Genomic DNA, 16,270 nt, shown 5'->3' with positions numbered 1-16,270 from the left:
TGTCTGCCACCCCCCTACACCCACACACACAACTACCTTGAACCAATTAACTTCTTATTCTCCCCTTCCCTGCAGCCACTGGCAACCGCCATTCTACTTTCCATCTCTATGAATTTGACTATTTCTGGTACCTCATAGGTGGAATCATACAGTATTTGCCTTTTTGTCAGTAGTTTACTTCAGTTAGTATAATGACCTCAGGCTCATCCATGTCGTAGCACGTGCCAAAATGTCCTTTATTTTTTAAGGTCAAATAATATGTCTCACATATATATATACACTATATGTATAATATATATATAATTATATGTATACATATAAATGAAGAAATTCTGTTTATCCATATGAATGAACAAAATATGGTATGTAAATACACACATATACACATACATACACATATGTATATATGTACACATATGTGAGTATATATACCACATTTTGTTCGTTTATTCATTTGTTTGTTTATCCATTCATTAACCAAGGTATTCTTGAGTTGCTTCTGCCTTTTGGCTATTGTGAATAATACTTCTATGGTAACCCAACTGGGACTATGGGCCAACATGGGTGTACAAATATCTCTGTAAATTTAAAGATAATTTTTTTTTTTTTTTTGAGACAGAGTCTTGTTGTGTTGCCCAGGCTGGAGTGCAGTGGTACAATCTCAGCTCACTGTAACCTCTGACTCCCAGATTCAAGCAATTCTCCTGCCTCAGCCTCCGCATTAGCTGGGATTACAGGCGTGCACCACCATGCCTGGCTAATTTCTGTATTTTTAGTAGAGATGGGGTTTTACCATGTTGGCCAGGCTGGTCTCGAACTCCTGACCTCAAGTGATCCACCCACATCTGCCTCCCGAAGTGCCTGGATTACAGGCATGAGCCACCACACTCTGCCTTAACGATAATTTCTAAGTTTAAATTGATTTTTAGAAAATATAAAATTGCAGCCGGGCGCGGTGGCTCAAGCCTGTAATCCCAGCACTTTGGGAGGCCGAGACGGGCAGATCACGAGGTCAGGAGATCGAGACCATCCTGGCTAACCCGGTGAAACCCCGTCTCTACTAAAAAATACAAAAAACTAGCCGGGTGAGGTGGCGGGCGCCTGTAGTCCCAGCTACTCGGGAAGCTGAGGCAGGAGAATGGCGTAAACCCGGGAGGCGGAGCTTGCAGTGAGCTGAGATCTGGCCACTGCACTCCAGCCTGGGTGACAAAGCGAGACTCCGTCTCAAAAAAAAAAAAAAAAAGAAAATATAAAATTGCATTTCCTGCTGGTGGAGCCTAATTGATATTTGAGCTAGGCTGTCACCATTTTATGGTCTGTTTCTATTCTATTCACCCTGCTTGGGTGACTTTACAAACACAGGCTGTGGCTCTTCCTTTAGTCTAACCAAAGACATAAAGACAAAGTGGGCACAATTGGCTGAAGAGTGGCTCAGCCCTTGCAGAATGTCCCTCCCGAGGACAGGGTGTGATTTGGTCCCCTGCTGTGCCAGTGTCTAAGACAGTCCCTGGCCGAGGAGACTCTCAATACATTCTTTTTTTAGTGGATAAATGAAAAAAAAAAAAAAAAGGAACTTTTAAAAATCAATTGATTGTATTGATCTATTCATTTTTAAACAAATTTATCTTTTACCAAGCTTTAACGTGTATCTAGTTGTAGAACATATTTTCCGTAATAACCATCGAGGGATGGGAGCCGTGAGTTTGTGAATAAATAGACAACAACACGCCTGGAAAACAGAGCGAAGTCTCCCTTGTTCCTTTAGCGCTATAAGGAACCTTATATCAAAAAACAAAAGGTATAAAAAAAAATTTGATACCTTGCAGCTGTACTAGAATGGCTTCAAAAAATTATAAACGCTCATCTCTTAACTGCAACTCAGGTTGACAACTCCCCCAAAATTTGTTAAAGAAGATGCCTGTGCATCAGGTGACTAGGGTCACGATTCTACTGTGTAACACGAAACCACGAATCGCGCAGCGTACAGGAGTGGGTGGTTTCGTAGCCAGGAGCCTCGGGGTCGGACACACAGAAGTCCACGGTTCCTTAGCCGGGGAGCCTCCAGGTTGGCTGGGGCGTGGCTGATCTGGGCTGGGTTTGGCTGCGCCATCTGCTTCTGAGCATCAGCGAGGCGTGGCTTCTCTAGGGGGTCTGGGCTCAGGGTTACTTGAGACCCTGGTGAAGGAGCCAGCGCTGTCTGGGGGTAGCTCTCGGCGTGGCCAGGCACAGGCACATAGAGTGAGAGGGCGAGTTTCCGGAAGCAGCAAGGCCTGTAAAGGCGCGCCTGCATTTCCGCTTCCGTTTATTGGCCAACGCTAGTCCCATGGCCAAAGTTAAAGGAAGGGGAACAAGTGGGAAATATGTTCTACCTTTTGTGGGAAAAACCGTAAAGTCACGGGGAAAAGATATAATACAGAGAGGGCTGAAGAATTGGACCAATAATGGCACATTCCACCTCCAGCTATTGAAGAATAGCAAACGACAGCTGTCTGTCCAGAAGATACAGTGGCTTGCTGGGGAGGTGGCTGCAGCGTGAGATCCACGCAGCTCAGCATCCCCGCCATCGCCACCATGAAGCCCAGGGAGGGAAGACTCTGAGGGGATCCTTTGACAGAATCCGGTTGTCATGGACTGAATGTTCGTGTCCCCCCACAATTTCTATGTCCCCCCACAATTTCTATGTTGAAATCCTAAAACCCAACGTCATGGTATGGAGTGGTCGGGTATTTGGGAGGTGGTTAGGTCAGGAGAGTGGATCCCTCACGAATGGGATCTGTGCCCTCATAAGAAGAGACCAGAGAGCTCCCTCGCCCCTTCCACCATGTGAGGACACAGCCTGGAGGCGCCATCTATGAACCAGGAAGCAAATTCTCACTAGACGCTGAAACAGCCCGTATCTCCATCTTGGACTTCCCGCCTCCAGAACTGTGAGAATAAATGTTTGTTATTTAAGCCACAAATATGCCCAGCCTATGATATTGTTGTTATCATAGCCTGAACTAAAACACTAGTAGTAAAATACAAAGGTAAGATTTACAGTAGTACTTACAGTGCTCCTTAAGAGTGTGCCTTTGCGTTATTGCCACACCAGGCCTCACGTAGCAGCTGACAGGTTAAGGCTCCTAACACCTAAGCAGGGAACAACTGTCACTTTGCCTTAGCCTTGACATAGAATCCAATCCTTAGAACCTCACTGGGTAGCACAGATGGTTTTCTGACTATTAATGACAGTAAACCTTGCTCTTCCCTGTAAGAAGAAAGGATGTCAGCCGGGCGCGGTGGCTCAAGCCTGTAATCCCAGCACTTTGGGAGGCCAAGATGGGCGGATCACGAGGTCAGGAGATCGAGACCATCCTGGCTAATACGGTGAAACCCCGTCTCTACTAAAAATACAAAAAACTAGCCGGGCAAGGTGGCGGGTGCCTGTAATCCCAGCTACTCGGGAGGCTGAGGCAGGAGAATGGCGGGAACCCGGGAGGCGGAGCTTGCAGTGAGCTGAGATCCAGCCACGGCACTCCAGTCTGGGCGACAGCAAGACTCTGTCTCAAAAAAAAAAAAAAAAAAGAAAGGAGGTCTACCCTCACCCTGAGCATGGAATCCCCCATGCAAGGATAGTCACTGTCAGAAGCTATTTTGATTTCACTGCTCATCCGGCAGCTGGAAGTGAACATATGTGATTAGCTCAAAAGCCAACAGCAAGACTTCTCCGGCTGCTGGCCCCGGAAACCAGGTATAGGGCCAGGTAATTACAGTAACATTCCGTTAAGCTCATGTAACTGTGACGGGACAGGTTTCATCAAAAACGAACACGCTGGCACAGTCTCTAAGGCTGCTTTCTGGGCAGATGCTCGAAGTGGCCTATAGCAGGGGTCCTGAACCCCCAGGCCATGGACTGGTAGGGGACCTGAGCTCTGCCTCCTTTCAGGTCAGCAGCGACATTAGATTCTCATAGGAGCTCAAACCCTATTGTGAACTGCACATGTGCAGGATCTAGGTTGCACATTCCATCCTCCTCCCCCATCTGTAGAAAATTTGTCTTCCATGAAACTGTTCCCTGGTGCTAAAAAGGTTGGGGAACTACTGGTTATATCAGGCGGGCCAGCAGTGGGCCCTGGGCAGCCCAGGTCTACCCACTGTCTGGTTCCTGTAACAGCAGGAAGTGTTAGGGACAGGGGAGAGAGGGAAACCAGGGAACACCTATCATCATTGGTCCATTTCTGAGTGACTCAGACTTGAGTACATTTCCCTGAAGGTCCTCCTTGGAGTTCATTCTCCTCCATAAAGGTCTCAATGACTTCGATCAATCAGAAGGTGACTTGGGAAGCTGGGCCTGGAAAGCAGTTTATGTAAAAAAAAAAAAAGTTATGGAGGTTGGTAGTGATATTGTGAAAACAGACAACAGAAATAAGGACAGAGACCCATTGGTCTAGAAATGACTAGAAAGAAAAAAACTTATTAGTGTCAACTTTGCTGATCCATTCTGGTGGACTATAAACTTTTCCATTCCATGAAATGCATTATTGAAGACTGGCAGACGTTGACTAATCTGTCACAAGCAATCTTAAAATACAGAAATGTAGGAATGTAGCCTCAGCCTTTCTGTGTTTGTGCAGTCACGGGCCACATAACAACGTTTCAGTCAACAACAGACCCCATATGCAACGGTGGTCTCATAAGATTATAATGGAGCTGAAAAATTTCTGTCACCTAGTGGTGTCTAGCTGCTGGAACATGGTAGCACAAGTCACTACTCATGTAATTGTGGTGATGCTGGTGTAAACGCACCTACTGCCCTGCCAGTTGTGTAAAAGTCTAACACATACAATTATGTATGGTACATAATACTTGATAATGACAATAAACAACTATGTTACTGGCTTATGTATTTACCATACTATATTTTTATCATTATTTGAGAGTGTATTCCTTGTACTTAATCCAAAACAAGTTACATGTAAAACAGCCTCAGGGAGGTCCTTCAGGAGGATTCCAGAAGATGGCATTGCTATCACAGGAGATGACAGCTCCATGTGTGTTATTGTCCCTTAAGACCTTCCAGTGGGACAAGATGTGGAGGTGGAAGACAGTGATATTCATGACCCTGACCCTGTGTAGGCCTAGGCTAATGTGTGTGTTTGTGTCTTAGTTTTTGACAAAAAAGTATAAAACATTAAAAAAAATTAGAAATAGAAAAAAGCTGATAGCCTAAGACATAAAGAAAGAATATATTTATACAGCTGTACAATGTGTTTGTGTTTTAAGGTAAGTGTTATTACAAAGGAGTCAAGATGTTAAATTAAAAAGTTTACAAAGTAAAAATTTACAGTAAGCTCAAGTTAATTTAAGAAAAAAGTATTATAAAATAAATTTTTAATAATTTTTAGAGGCCAAGTGGACAGTATTTTTAAAGTCTATAGTGCTCTACAGTGATGTCCTAGGCCTTCACATTCACTCACTGACTCACCCAAAGCAACTTCCAGTCCTGCAAGCTCCATTCATGGTAAGTGCCCTCTACAGGTGTGCAGGAGGTTATACATCTGCATCTGTGTGAGTGCACTAGATGATGTTTGCACAATGATGAAATCACATAAGGACACATTTTTCAGAATGTATCCCTGTCACTAAGCAACACATGACTGTATTTAAATGTTACCGAAGACACTGGTCCTCTTCCCGGTAATTGCAATTGCCTTCTTTCCTCTCAATCAACTCTAGGTTTTCTACCTTCCCTGGCAAGCTAGACTGCAAGGTCCTTGAGGACAGGTATCTTCCTTGCCACATCTTCTCACTGGGGCACCTCAGGTTCGTGACATGAGTCTGGCACATTAGAAGTGTTCAGTCAATATCTTGAAATGAATGAAGTATAGGAACACGCCCAGGAGTCACCACCATTGGCCCCCACTGAGAGAGAGACTTAAACAGGGATTGGTCCCCATTGAGACTTAAACGTCCTGCCAGCATCTTTGAAGTTTAGGGTGGGAAGTGGCAGCAACAACAGGTCCCCTTGATGCAGGTGTTCTTTGTTGAGTGAGGAGGCACTTGCGTGACTCATGCTATGTACTGAATTGAGTATCCCCTGCTCCCAAATCCTTACATTGAAACCCTAACCCCTAATGTGACTGTGTTTGGCAATAGGATCTACAGGAGATAATTAAGGTTAAATAAACTCATAAGGATGGGTCTCTAATAAGACAAGATTTGTGTCCTTTTAAGAGGAGACACCAGGCGAGGAAAAGCAAAAAGGTGGCTGTCTGCAAGCTGGGAAGAGGGCCCTCATCAGAAACCAGATCAGTTGGCACCTTGATCTTGGACTTCCCAGCCTTCAGAACTATAAGAAAGTAAATTTCTGCTGTTTCAGCCACCCAGCCTATGGCATCCGATAGTTCAAACAGACTCATGCTCATCTTAGTTATTCAAAATTACCCATATTCAGGGTCTTGCTGATTGAATCCTCCTGGTGCCTTTTACTATGTTCCTCTTTCTCCTGTATTTCCAGGAACTTGGTAGTTAGAGCTCTGGGCTTGGTTAGATTCTGACTGATTTCTTCTGGCAAGAATTCTCTCAGGTGGTGCTGGGCATTTCACACTGCATCTCATGAAGACATGTGTGATGTCTGGTCACCCCTTGCTTGGTGACATTAGTGTGGCCCAATGGGCTCAGATGCTGTCAGCCTGCTCCACCTAACAAGTTTCCCATTCATCCCTTGCCTAAGTATTCTAGCATCTGTTGTTGATTATTGTCTGGATCCATGATCTCATGAAGAATAATACCTTCTTCTAAACAGGCCTCATCCTGGGCCATGATCCCAAGTTTGTGGCCACCTGTGGGTGGGTTGGAGAGGCAGGCAGCTATAGGACAAAACAAGAGAGGATAACTCAACAGCAGGGGACTTCATGATTGACGCTATTCCTTTCCAATTGTCAGTCACCCTATATTGCATGGAGGACCTAGAGGCTGGTGACTTTTGTAGGCGCTGCCATTGTCAATGCATAGAGATACCTTCGTGTCCCCCTTAAGCTCATCTTCAGAGTAATTTTACCTGATGACCAACTCCCTGCTCCACACCCCCATGCAGGCATTCTCAGTAGAAAGGCAGTTCTGGACACAGCACCTTGTCATAAAATTCAGATTTTATTGTTGTCCTTGCCATAGCAGGTGGCCCCAAATGAAAATTGTGAACTTATCTCTTATTTCTTTTCTCATCTGTCTTATCAGTATGTAATGTGTCTTAGTTAGGTTGGGTTAGATTATGTATTCATCCATTTGCATTGCTAATAGGACACCTAAGGCTAGGTAATATATAATGAAAAGAGGTTTAATTAACTGACAGTTCTGTAGGCTGTACAAACATGGCACTGACATCTGTTTCTGGTCAGGGCCTCAGGAAGTCTTCAATCACGGCAGAAGGCAAAGGGGGTGCCAGCATGTCACATGGCAAGAGCAGGAGCAAGAGAGAGAAGTGGAAATGCCACATACTTTTAAACAACCAGATCTCAAGTGGAGTCAGAGCAGGAACTCTCATTACCTCAAGGATGACATCAAGCCATTCATGAGGGATCAGACCCCATAACTCAAACACCTCCTAATAGGCCCTTCCTCCAACATTGGTGACCACATTTCAACATGAGATTTGGAGGGGACAAATATCCAAACCATATTAGGTGATAATCTATCTGGTAAAAATTAAGCCCCTAAATCCGAAAGGCTTAACACAACCTAAGTTTGCTTCTATACTTGCAGTACATCTGATCCGTGTCAGATAGGGAGCGTTGATCCATGCAGTCACTCAGGGACCCTACCACATCTGCCTTCAGGAAACTCTTCATGGAACAGGGAGCCTAGATTTCCCTGAACTTACACAAAGAGCTCACAGGACTCCTGTATTAGATGGTTCTTGCATTGCTGTAAGTCCCTGAGACCGGGTCATTTATAAAGAAAAGAGGTTTAATTGACTCATGGTTCTGCAGGCTGTACAGGAAGCATGATGCTGGCATCTTCTCTGCTTCTGGGGAGGCCTCAGGAAACATACAGTCATGGTGGAAGGCAAAGAGGGTGCAGGTATGTCACATGATGAAAGCAGGAGCAAGAGAAAGAGAGTGTGTTTGGGGGTGTGCTACACACTTTAAAATGAACAGATATCATGAGAATTCACTATAACTAAGACAGCACCAAGCCATGAGCGATCCACCCCCATCATCCAAACACCTCCCACCAGGCCCCCCTCCAGCACTGGGGATTACAATTCAATATAAGATTTGTGCAGGGACAAATATCCAAACTATTTCAACTCCTTTGGGCCTGATTACGAATGAAAACCATTTCTGAAGTCAGCCTGATATCTGTTGTTGCTGTAACCTTGGGATGACCTGTAAGCCCCCTGCCTGTGTCCATTGAAACAATGGCAAGCATTGAAACACACTCTGAATGGGCAACTTGGCTGGGTCAGTTCTTCACAAGGGCTTGGCCCAGTGTCTGGCAGACAGGAGGCACTCAATAAATAGCAGTTGTTTTTATTTTATAAATGAGACACCTGAGACTCAGAGGGTCAGGTAACTGACCTCAAGTTACCCATCAGTGAGTGGCAAAACTGGGAAAAACCCCAGCTCAGCTTGATCTGGAAAGTTTGGCCTCATTTCACCCAGCACAGTGCCTCTGCAGAGACACGGGCTCCTTTGTGGAGCCCTCGAGTGCTAGACAAACCCACAAAATTACTCATCAGCTGCAGGTGAGTGGGAGCCATCGATAGCTGGGTGAGGGGTAACAAAAAAAAGTGATAACTTAAGAAACCCCATCTGGCAGCAGCACAGCACAGGGTAGATTTCAGTGAACAGAAGCTAGACACAGGGAGACCCACCAAGATGCCATTTAAATAGGAAGCTGGACTCAGCTTGGGGTGTTAGCCAGGGAAATGCCAGATGACTTCTGAAGAGCTTGCAAAGGAAGCAGGAGCAGAATGTGGTGACTGGTCAGGGAATAAGGAAGAGACTGTAAGATGACGTAGAGCTTCTGTGGGGTCACAGGAAGATCATCCCAATATTGGCGGCGGGCACACTTGCTCCCAGGGTCTGAGAATCAGCTAAGGTACTAGTTAGTTGGGTCACCCGGACTTGAAGAAGTCTGGGCAGATCCCATTCATAAATGTGACTCAATAAGAAAAACGGCTATGTTAATGGGACAAGATGGGGCTGTGAACAGAAAGGTAGGTGTGTGTGTGAGTGTGTGTGTATGTGTGAGAAGGGCGATGTGAGTAGAGGTGTGTGTGTCTGTGTAAATGTGTAAAAATGTGTTTATGAGTTAGTATGTGTTGAGTAGAGGTGTGTGTATATGTGTATGTATATTTGTGTGTTGGGTAGGGGTGTGAGTGTATGGATATGTGTGTGTATGTGTTGGGTAGGGGTGTGTGTGGTAGGTGTCTGAGTGTATGGATATGTGTGTGTGTTGGGTAGGGGTGTGAGTGTATGTGTGCTGGGTAGTGGTGTGAGTGTGTGTGTTGGGTAGGGGTGTATGGATGTGTGTTCGTGTTGGGTAGGGGTGTGGGTGTGTGTGTGTGTTGGGTAGGAGTGTGTGTGTATGGATATGTGCCTGTGTTGAGTAGGGGTATGGGGGTATGTGTGTGGTGGGTAGGAGTGTTTGTGTGTGAGTGTGTATGTGTGTTGGGTAGGGGTGTGTGTGTATGGATGTTTGTGTGTTGGGCAGGGCTGGGTTATGTGGATATATGTGTGTGTTGGGTAGGTGTGTGAGTGTATGAATGTATGCATGCTGGGTAGGGGTGTGAGTGTATTGAGTAGGGCTCTGTGTAGATGTATGTGTGTTGGGTAGGTATATGTGTGGATGTTTGTGCATTAGGGCTCTGTGTAGATGTGAGTGTGTGTTGGGTAGGTGTGTGAGTGTGTGGATGTGTGTTGGGTAGGGCTGTGTTTATGTGGGTGTGTGTTGGGTAGGGGTGTGTGTGTGGATGTATGTGTGTTGGGTAGAGGTGTGAGTGTGTAGATGTTTGTGTGTTGGGTAGGGCTGTGTTTCTGTGGATGTGTGTTGGGTAGGGGTGTGTGTGTATGGGTGTTTGTGTGTTGGATAGGGGTGTGAGTGTGTGGATGTTTGTGTATTGGGTAGGGCTGTGTTTATGTGGATGTGTGTTGGGTAGGGGTGTGTGTGTATGGATGTGTGTGTGTTGTGTAGGGCTGTACTTATGTGGATGTGTGTTGGGTAGGGGTGTGTGTGTATGGATGTGTGTGTGTTGGGTAGGGGTGTGTGTATAGATGTTTGTGTGTTGGGTAGGGCTGTGTTTATGTGGATGTGTGTTGGGTAGGGGTGTGTGTGTATGGATATATGTGTGTTGGGTAGGGGTGTGTGTGTATGGGTGTTTGTGTGTTGGGTAGAGGTGTGAGTGTGTAGATGTTTGTGTGTTGAGTAGGGCTGTGTTTACGTGGCTGTGTGTTGGGTAGGGGGTGTGTGTATGGATGTGTGTGTGTTGGGTAGAGCTGTGTTTATGTGGGTGTGTGTTGGGTAGGGGTGTGTGTGTATGGGTGTTTGTGTGTTGGGTAGAGGTGTGAGTGTGTAGATGTTTGTGTGTTGAGTAGGGCTGTGTTTATGTGGCTGTGTGTTGGGTAGGGGGTGTGTGTATGGATGTGTATGTGTTGGGTAGAGCTGTGTTTATGTGGGTGTGTGTTGGGTAGGGATGTGTGTGTATGGGTGTTTGTGTGTTGGGTAGGAGTGTGTGTATGGATGTATGTGTGTTGGGTAGGGGTGTATGTGTGTGGATGTTTGTGTGTTGGGTAGGGCTGTGCTTATGTGGATGTGTGTTGGGTAGGGGTGTGTGTGTATGGGTGTATGTGTGTTGGGTAGGGGTGTGTGTGTACGGATGTTTGTGTGTTGGGTAGGGATGTGAGTGTGTGGATGTTTGTGTGTTAGCTAGGGCTGTATTTATGTGGATGTATGTTGGGTAGGGGCGTGTGTGTATGGATGTGTGTGTGGTGGGTAGGGCTGTGTTTAGGTGGATGTGTTTTGGGTTGGGGTGTGTGTGTATGTGGATGTGTGTGTGTAGTGGGTAGGGGTTTGTGTGTGTATGTGTGGTGGGTAGGAGTGTGAGTGTGACATATGTGTGAGTGTGTGTGCTGAGTGGAGCGTCTGAACAGAACACTTACAAGCAGCATGGGCATGATTACATCTGGAACTGAATATTCAGAATGAAACCTCCCTTTCCATTCTTTGATAGCTGAACGTCCAAGAAAGGTATCCTGTAATTGAGCCCCTCAACTCTGAATATCCAGCTTTCTAATCAGCAGGAAAAATAAAATCCTGTCATCTGCCTGGGATCATAGGGATTTACTTTGCAAGTAGGCACACACTCCTTTCCCAGTCAACTAAAGATTTGAGGTGGCAAGGATAACACGGTTGGGTTTCTCTACCTTGACTCTCTGGGATCCCACTGGGCATGTAGTGAGGTGGGAAAAGGTATGAAACCCACTTCAGGACACCAGAAACTGGCAGTCACACTACAGATGGAGTGCTCAGGGCAGACAGGGGAAGCTTTAGAAGTTATTTTGACAGGCTTGACAAACGCAAATTATATTAAGAGCTTAGCTCTATGATAGGTTGGTCGGAGAGGGAGAATTTTTTGTTTTTTCAAGTACAAGGAACTCTAAGCTCAGAGGAACAGATGTGTAACTAAGAGTTATGCTTAACCCATTTAGCAGTCATTTCCTGAGCACTTCTAAAGCGATTTGCTTTTAGGTTAGAAAGATGCTGTGTATTGATCTCAGGAAGAAAATCGGACTCAGGCTAGGTTCTAAGTTTATTCAGATAACTAAGAGATCCAGGGGCATTTTAAAATATCACAGTTGGCATGCTAATTACTTACGCAACTTTCTAATTGTCCTATTGTTTTTGAGCAGCCTTTCTAGCTTTTAACATTTCTTATCCAGCTGTATTATTTTTAAATTTTTTTAAGGTATTCTGTCTTTTCTCATAGTCTTAAAGAGATCTTTGTTTTTTCAAATGGAGTTTGGCAGAAAGATTTGTTTCCCTCTAGGCTGATTTCATTTATCTAAAGTTGGCCAAGAAAATCATCCCCCTGCTGAAAGCACAACGGGTTAACACTGAGGTTGACTTTTCACTTGTAAGGTTGCAGATTCGCCTTTGATTTCACTGTAAGCAGCAATTTTAACCAGCTTCGCAAGTCACAGGCCTGGGCGCCAGGAGGGTCAAAGCTCAGCTGCAATTTCTCTGCTAAGGATCCCTAGCAGACATGCCCTTGGGAGCCTTTCCTTAGTGCCAATGTTTCCGTGCTCTGTATGTCAGGCAACAGGCAAGGCGACAGCTCCAGGTTCATTTAGTTCAGCTGTGAAACTTCCAGAGTGCCCAAGTGATATAAGAGTTAAGAAGAAAGTACTTAAGCAGATAGTGAGGGTACAGAAGTCCTCAGTAAGGTTTTCCTTTTAATAAAAAGCAGCCCCCAAATCATTTTATTTTCTAACAAACAGCAGCCTGTAAAATCGAGCTGCAGACGTAGACAAGCAAGGTAGAAGCTCGCATGGGTGAATGCTGGCAGTTGGGCCAATAGAAAAAGACTACCTGTGACTAGGCATGATCAAAATGGTGGCTCTACCTTCTCTTCTCTTTTCCAGCCATGTGTATAGTAAGGAACAGACAAGATGGCACTGAGGAAGTGGAAATCCCACTTACATAATAAGATTAGTGTGGGGCACCAGCCTTCCCTCCCAGGGAAACGTCACATCTGGTCAAACCAATCTGTGGGCCTTATGTAAATCAGACACCTCCTCCTCAAGCCTGCAGTCCACTGTGGGATGGCTTTTCCCTTTCAGATGCCTCTTTCTGGCAAGAGAGAGCTGCTGTCCTCTCTCTCTCCTTTCTTCTGCCTATTAAATGTTCCACTCCTTAACCCATCCACTTGTGTTCGTATCCTTAATCTTCTTGGCGTGAGACAATAAACCCCTGTATTTACCCCCAGACAATAATGCTGCTTCACAAACAGCATCTAGCAGAGTGCTTAGATCTTGTAATACCATCCTCTGACCCTGACACCTTTGGTTTTCTTAATGGTAAAGATCAGCTCTGGAAGTAGGGGCCCCAGGAGGTGAGAGTCAGTAGCCTGATGATGATTTCTGTGTGAGGACATTAATGACTTTGTCGGATGAGCTGAAAATTTCTGAAATTTATCCAGGGGTCCCTACTTTTCCCTTAACTCCTGATTATGGATCTATCATTCCTGAGTTCATCTAGAGTTGGAAAACTGAAAGGGATCTAGGAGCACATCCATCCGGTCACATCACTTTTTGAAGACACAAAAGCTATGGCCACCCAGAGGCAAAGACACTGCCCCTTTTCTCTTTTCTGGCCCCTTACTGGTCTCAGGGTCTGCACCCAAACCTGGAGTTACCAGCACCTTTCCACAACTTGACATTGTCATCTCTTCCACCTCTTTAACCTGTTGGAATAAGAAAGCCTCGAGTTGTTCTACCAGCTTCTTAGAGTGTTAACTGTCTTGTCCCAAAGCTGTGTTGCTGGAGGATCAAGAGATGCTCTCTTTAGAATTCCCAGACTGGAGGGGCAGACATGATTGCTGGCCATCTCCATTGCAGAGAGTAAGCTTTACAAGGGAGGGTCTGGGGTCTCCAGCTATTGTATCCTGAGTACTAAGCACATCACTTGGCACAAGGCGGTCTTTCAATAAGTGCAGTCTTCTAGAATAACGAACAAATGAAGTCCAATCACTCCCATTAGCATTCCTTCTCAGGAATATTTCCTAATCTTCTCAGAATGTCTACAAGTCCAGGGAAGAAGAATGGTAGTTTTGTTGCCACCAAGTAAACTTGTCTGTCCTTTCTGCTCATTGTGCTGGCCTCTGTCTCCAAAGAGAGAATAGGGCACCATTGGAAGCTCCAGAATTCAGTGCATTGGATCAACTCATGCTGAGTCCCGCCAAGGCTAATGCCTCAAGTCTTCCTTATTTCCCTTTGAGCAGGTGATTGTGTGTGGCCAATCCTTCCTTGTTCTTCTGCAGCTTTTGCGCCCATGTGACCCTGGCCCCAGTGAAACAGGTCTTCTGGATTTATCTTGTACTGACTGCCCTGCGTGTGAGCAGGATCAGGCCTCCAAAACACACAATCTTGTTCTTGCAGCTTTGTTATTTTTTTTTTTAAGGGTTAGTGAACTTGGCTTTGCTTTTCAACGTCATTCCCACGGAACTTCAGAGAACAGAAGCTTTTTACAGCACACACTTCCTGGCCGGGCGCAGTGGCTCACGCCTGTAATCCCAGCACTTTGGGAGGCTGAGGCGGTCGGATCACAAGGTCAGGAGATTGAGACCATCCTTGCTAGCATGGTGAAACCCCGTTTCTACTAAAAATAGAAAAAAAATTATCTGGGCGGGGTGGCGGGCACCTGTAATCCCAGCTACTCAGGAGGCTGAGGCAGGAGAATGGCATGAACCCAGGAGGCAGAGCTTGCTAGTGAGCTGAGATCACGCCACTGCACTCCAGTCTGGGCGACAGAGCAAGACCCTGTCTCAAAAGAAAAAAAAAAAAAGCACACACTTCTTTTGGTGACATCAGCAGGTTGCCTAGGTCCCTGAGGACAGCAGCCACCACTGGGAGGACATCTGCCACCACCCGTAACCCAACTCAAGCCCAGTGCGCAATGGGAAGGAGGTGGGCAGAACCAGATGCTGGCCAGCTTAGCCATGTGGCCTTTTCCTTTTTCCTCTTTCAGAAGGAGAAAAATCAAGGTCCGCTTTTTTTTGGTCACATACTCCTGGGACAGAGGGGGGTTTTCCTTTGGGATAAAGTCTAAACAATGAAGGGGGGGCGTGGGGCCAGCTTTATCACCTGAGGAAGTAACCAGACTCTTTTTTCTCCCCTCCCTGCAATTTAGCAGATAGGTGGGTCTCTTGGCCTGTGGCTCCCTCTTTACCCAGCAAGTCTCCCTCCCCACCCAGCAAATCTCCCTCCCCAGAGATGAGGATCTGTGTAATTACCTGAGGTGAGGTCCCGGCACGGGCTCCTGGAAGTCTCCCTACACACCTAAAGTTCTGTCTCAAGGTCACTTTGTGGATTCAGGGCCCTGAGATGTGTTCTGAGTGTCAAATACATATTGAATTTCAAAGACTTACTCAAAGAAAAAACCTCAATAATAATTGTTTATATTGAATATATGTTGAAATAAAAATTTGTTGTATATCAAATTAAATGAAATACATTATTAAATTAATTTCAGATATTTCTTTTTACTTTTTTTTCCCCCAAGACCGAGTCTTGCTCTGTCGCCCAGGCTGGAGTGCAGTGGGTAAGCTCAGCTCACTGCAATCTCCACCTCCCAGGTTCAAGTGATTCTCATGCCTTAGGCTCCTGAGTAACTGGGACTCAGGTGCACGCCACCATGCCTGGCTAATTTTTGTATTTTTAGTAGAGACGGGGCTTCACCATGTTGGCCAGGCTGGTCTCGAACTCCTGACCTCATGATCTGCCCACCTCAACCTCCCAAAGTGCTGGAATTATAGGCATGAGCCACTGTGCCTGGCCTTTTTTTACTTTTATTATTAGGAAATTTAGAATTACATCTCGGCTTGCATTATTTTCTATTGAATCAGCACTGCTCTGGAAAGAAACCTAAGATCCCCTTTCACAATTTTTCTTTTCTTTTTGTTTTTGAGACAGAGTTTCCCTCTGTTGCTCAGACTGGAGTGCAGTGGTGTGATCTTGGCTCACTGCAACTTCCACCTCCCAGGTTCAAGAGATTCTCATGCCTTAGCCTCCTGAGTAGCTGGGATTACAGGTGCATGCCACCACACCTGGCTAATTTTTGTATTTTTAGTAGAGACAGAGTTTCGCTATGTTGGCCAGGCTGGTCTCAAACTCCTGACCTCAAGTGAGTCACCCCCCTCGGCCTCGCAAGGTGCTGAGATTATAGGCATAAACCACCATGCCTGGCCCACAGTTCTTCTTAATCCAATACCCTAGGAAGGACCCTAACGCGAGTTCAATATCTTCTTTTCTGGTCTCTCCACTGCCCACCCTCAGGCCCTCTTGGGTCTTCAGAGTCAGAGACCATGCAAGCAAATGCTACCGTAGTCAAAATATGCCTCCCATAGTGGCCCTTCACAAACGGACTCCTGAAACGGCCTGGAGAGGTTCTGCATCAGGGACCCCCTCCTCCCCAGACAGAGGCCCCAAAGCAAGTTTTGTTTTCCAGGAGGGCATTCTTCAGTGTACCCTATGGTGTAAACTGCAAAATGGTGTTGGCCAGCTTGTAACAT

At 45.7% G+C, this 16,270-nt stretch overlaps 1 protein-coding gene across 1 annotated transcript in view; it reads right to left on the bottom strand.

The window, feature by feature from the left end:
• NCK2 (NCK adaptor protein 2) overlaps positions 1–16,270 on the bottom strand; it is a 278,583-nt gene that overhangs the window by 76,385 nt on the left and 185,928 nt on the right. The window lies entirely within an intron of this gene.

Source organism: Macaca fascicularis, chromosome 13 (genome assembly GCF_037993035.2).
Source record: "Macaca fascicularis isolate 582-1 chromosome 13, T2T-MFA8v1.1".
Classification (NCBI taxonomy): Eukaryota; Metazoa; Chordata; class Mammalia; order Primates; family Cercopithecidae; genus Macaca; species Macaca fascicularis.
This window is presented reverse-complemented; position numbering and strand designations above follow the sequence as displayed.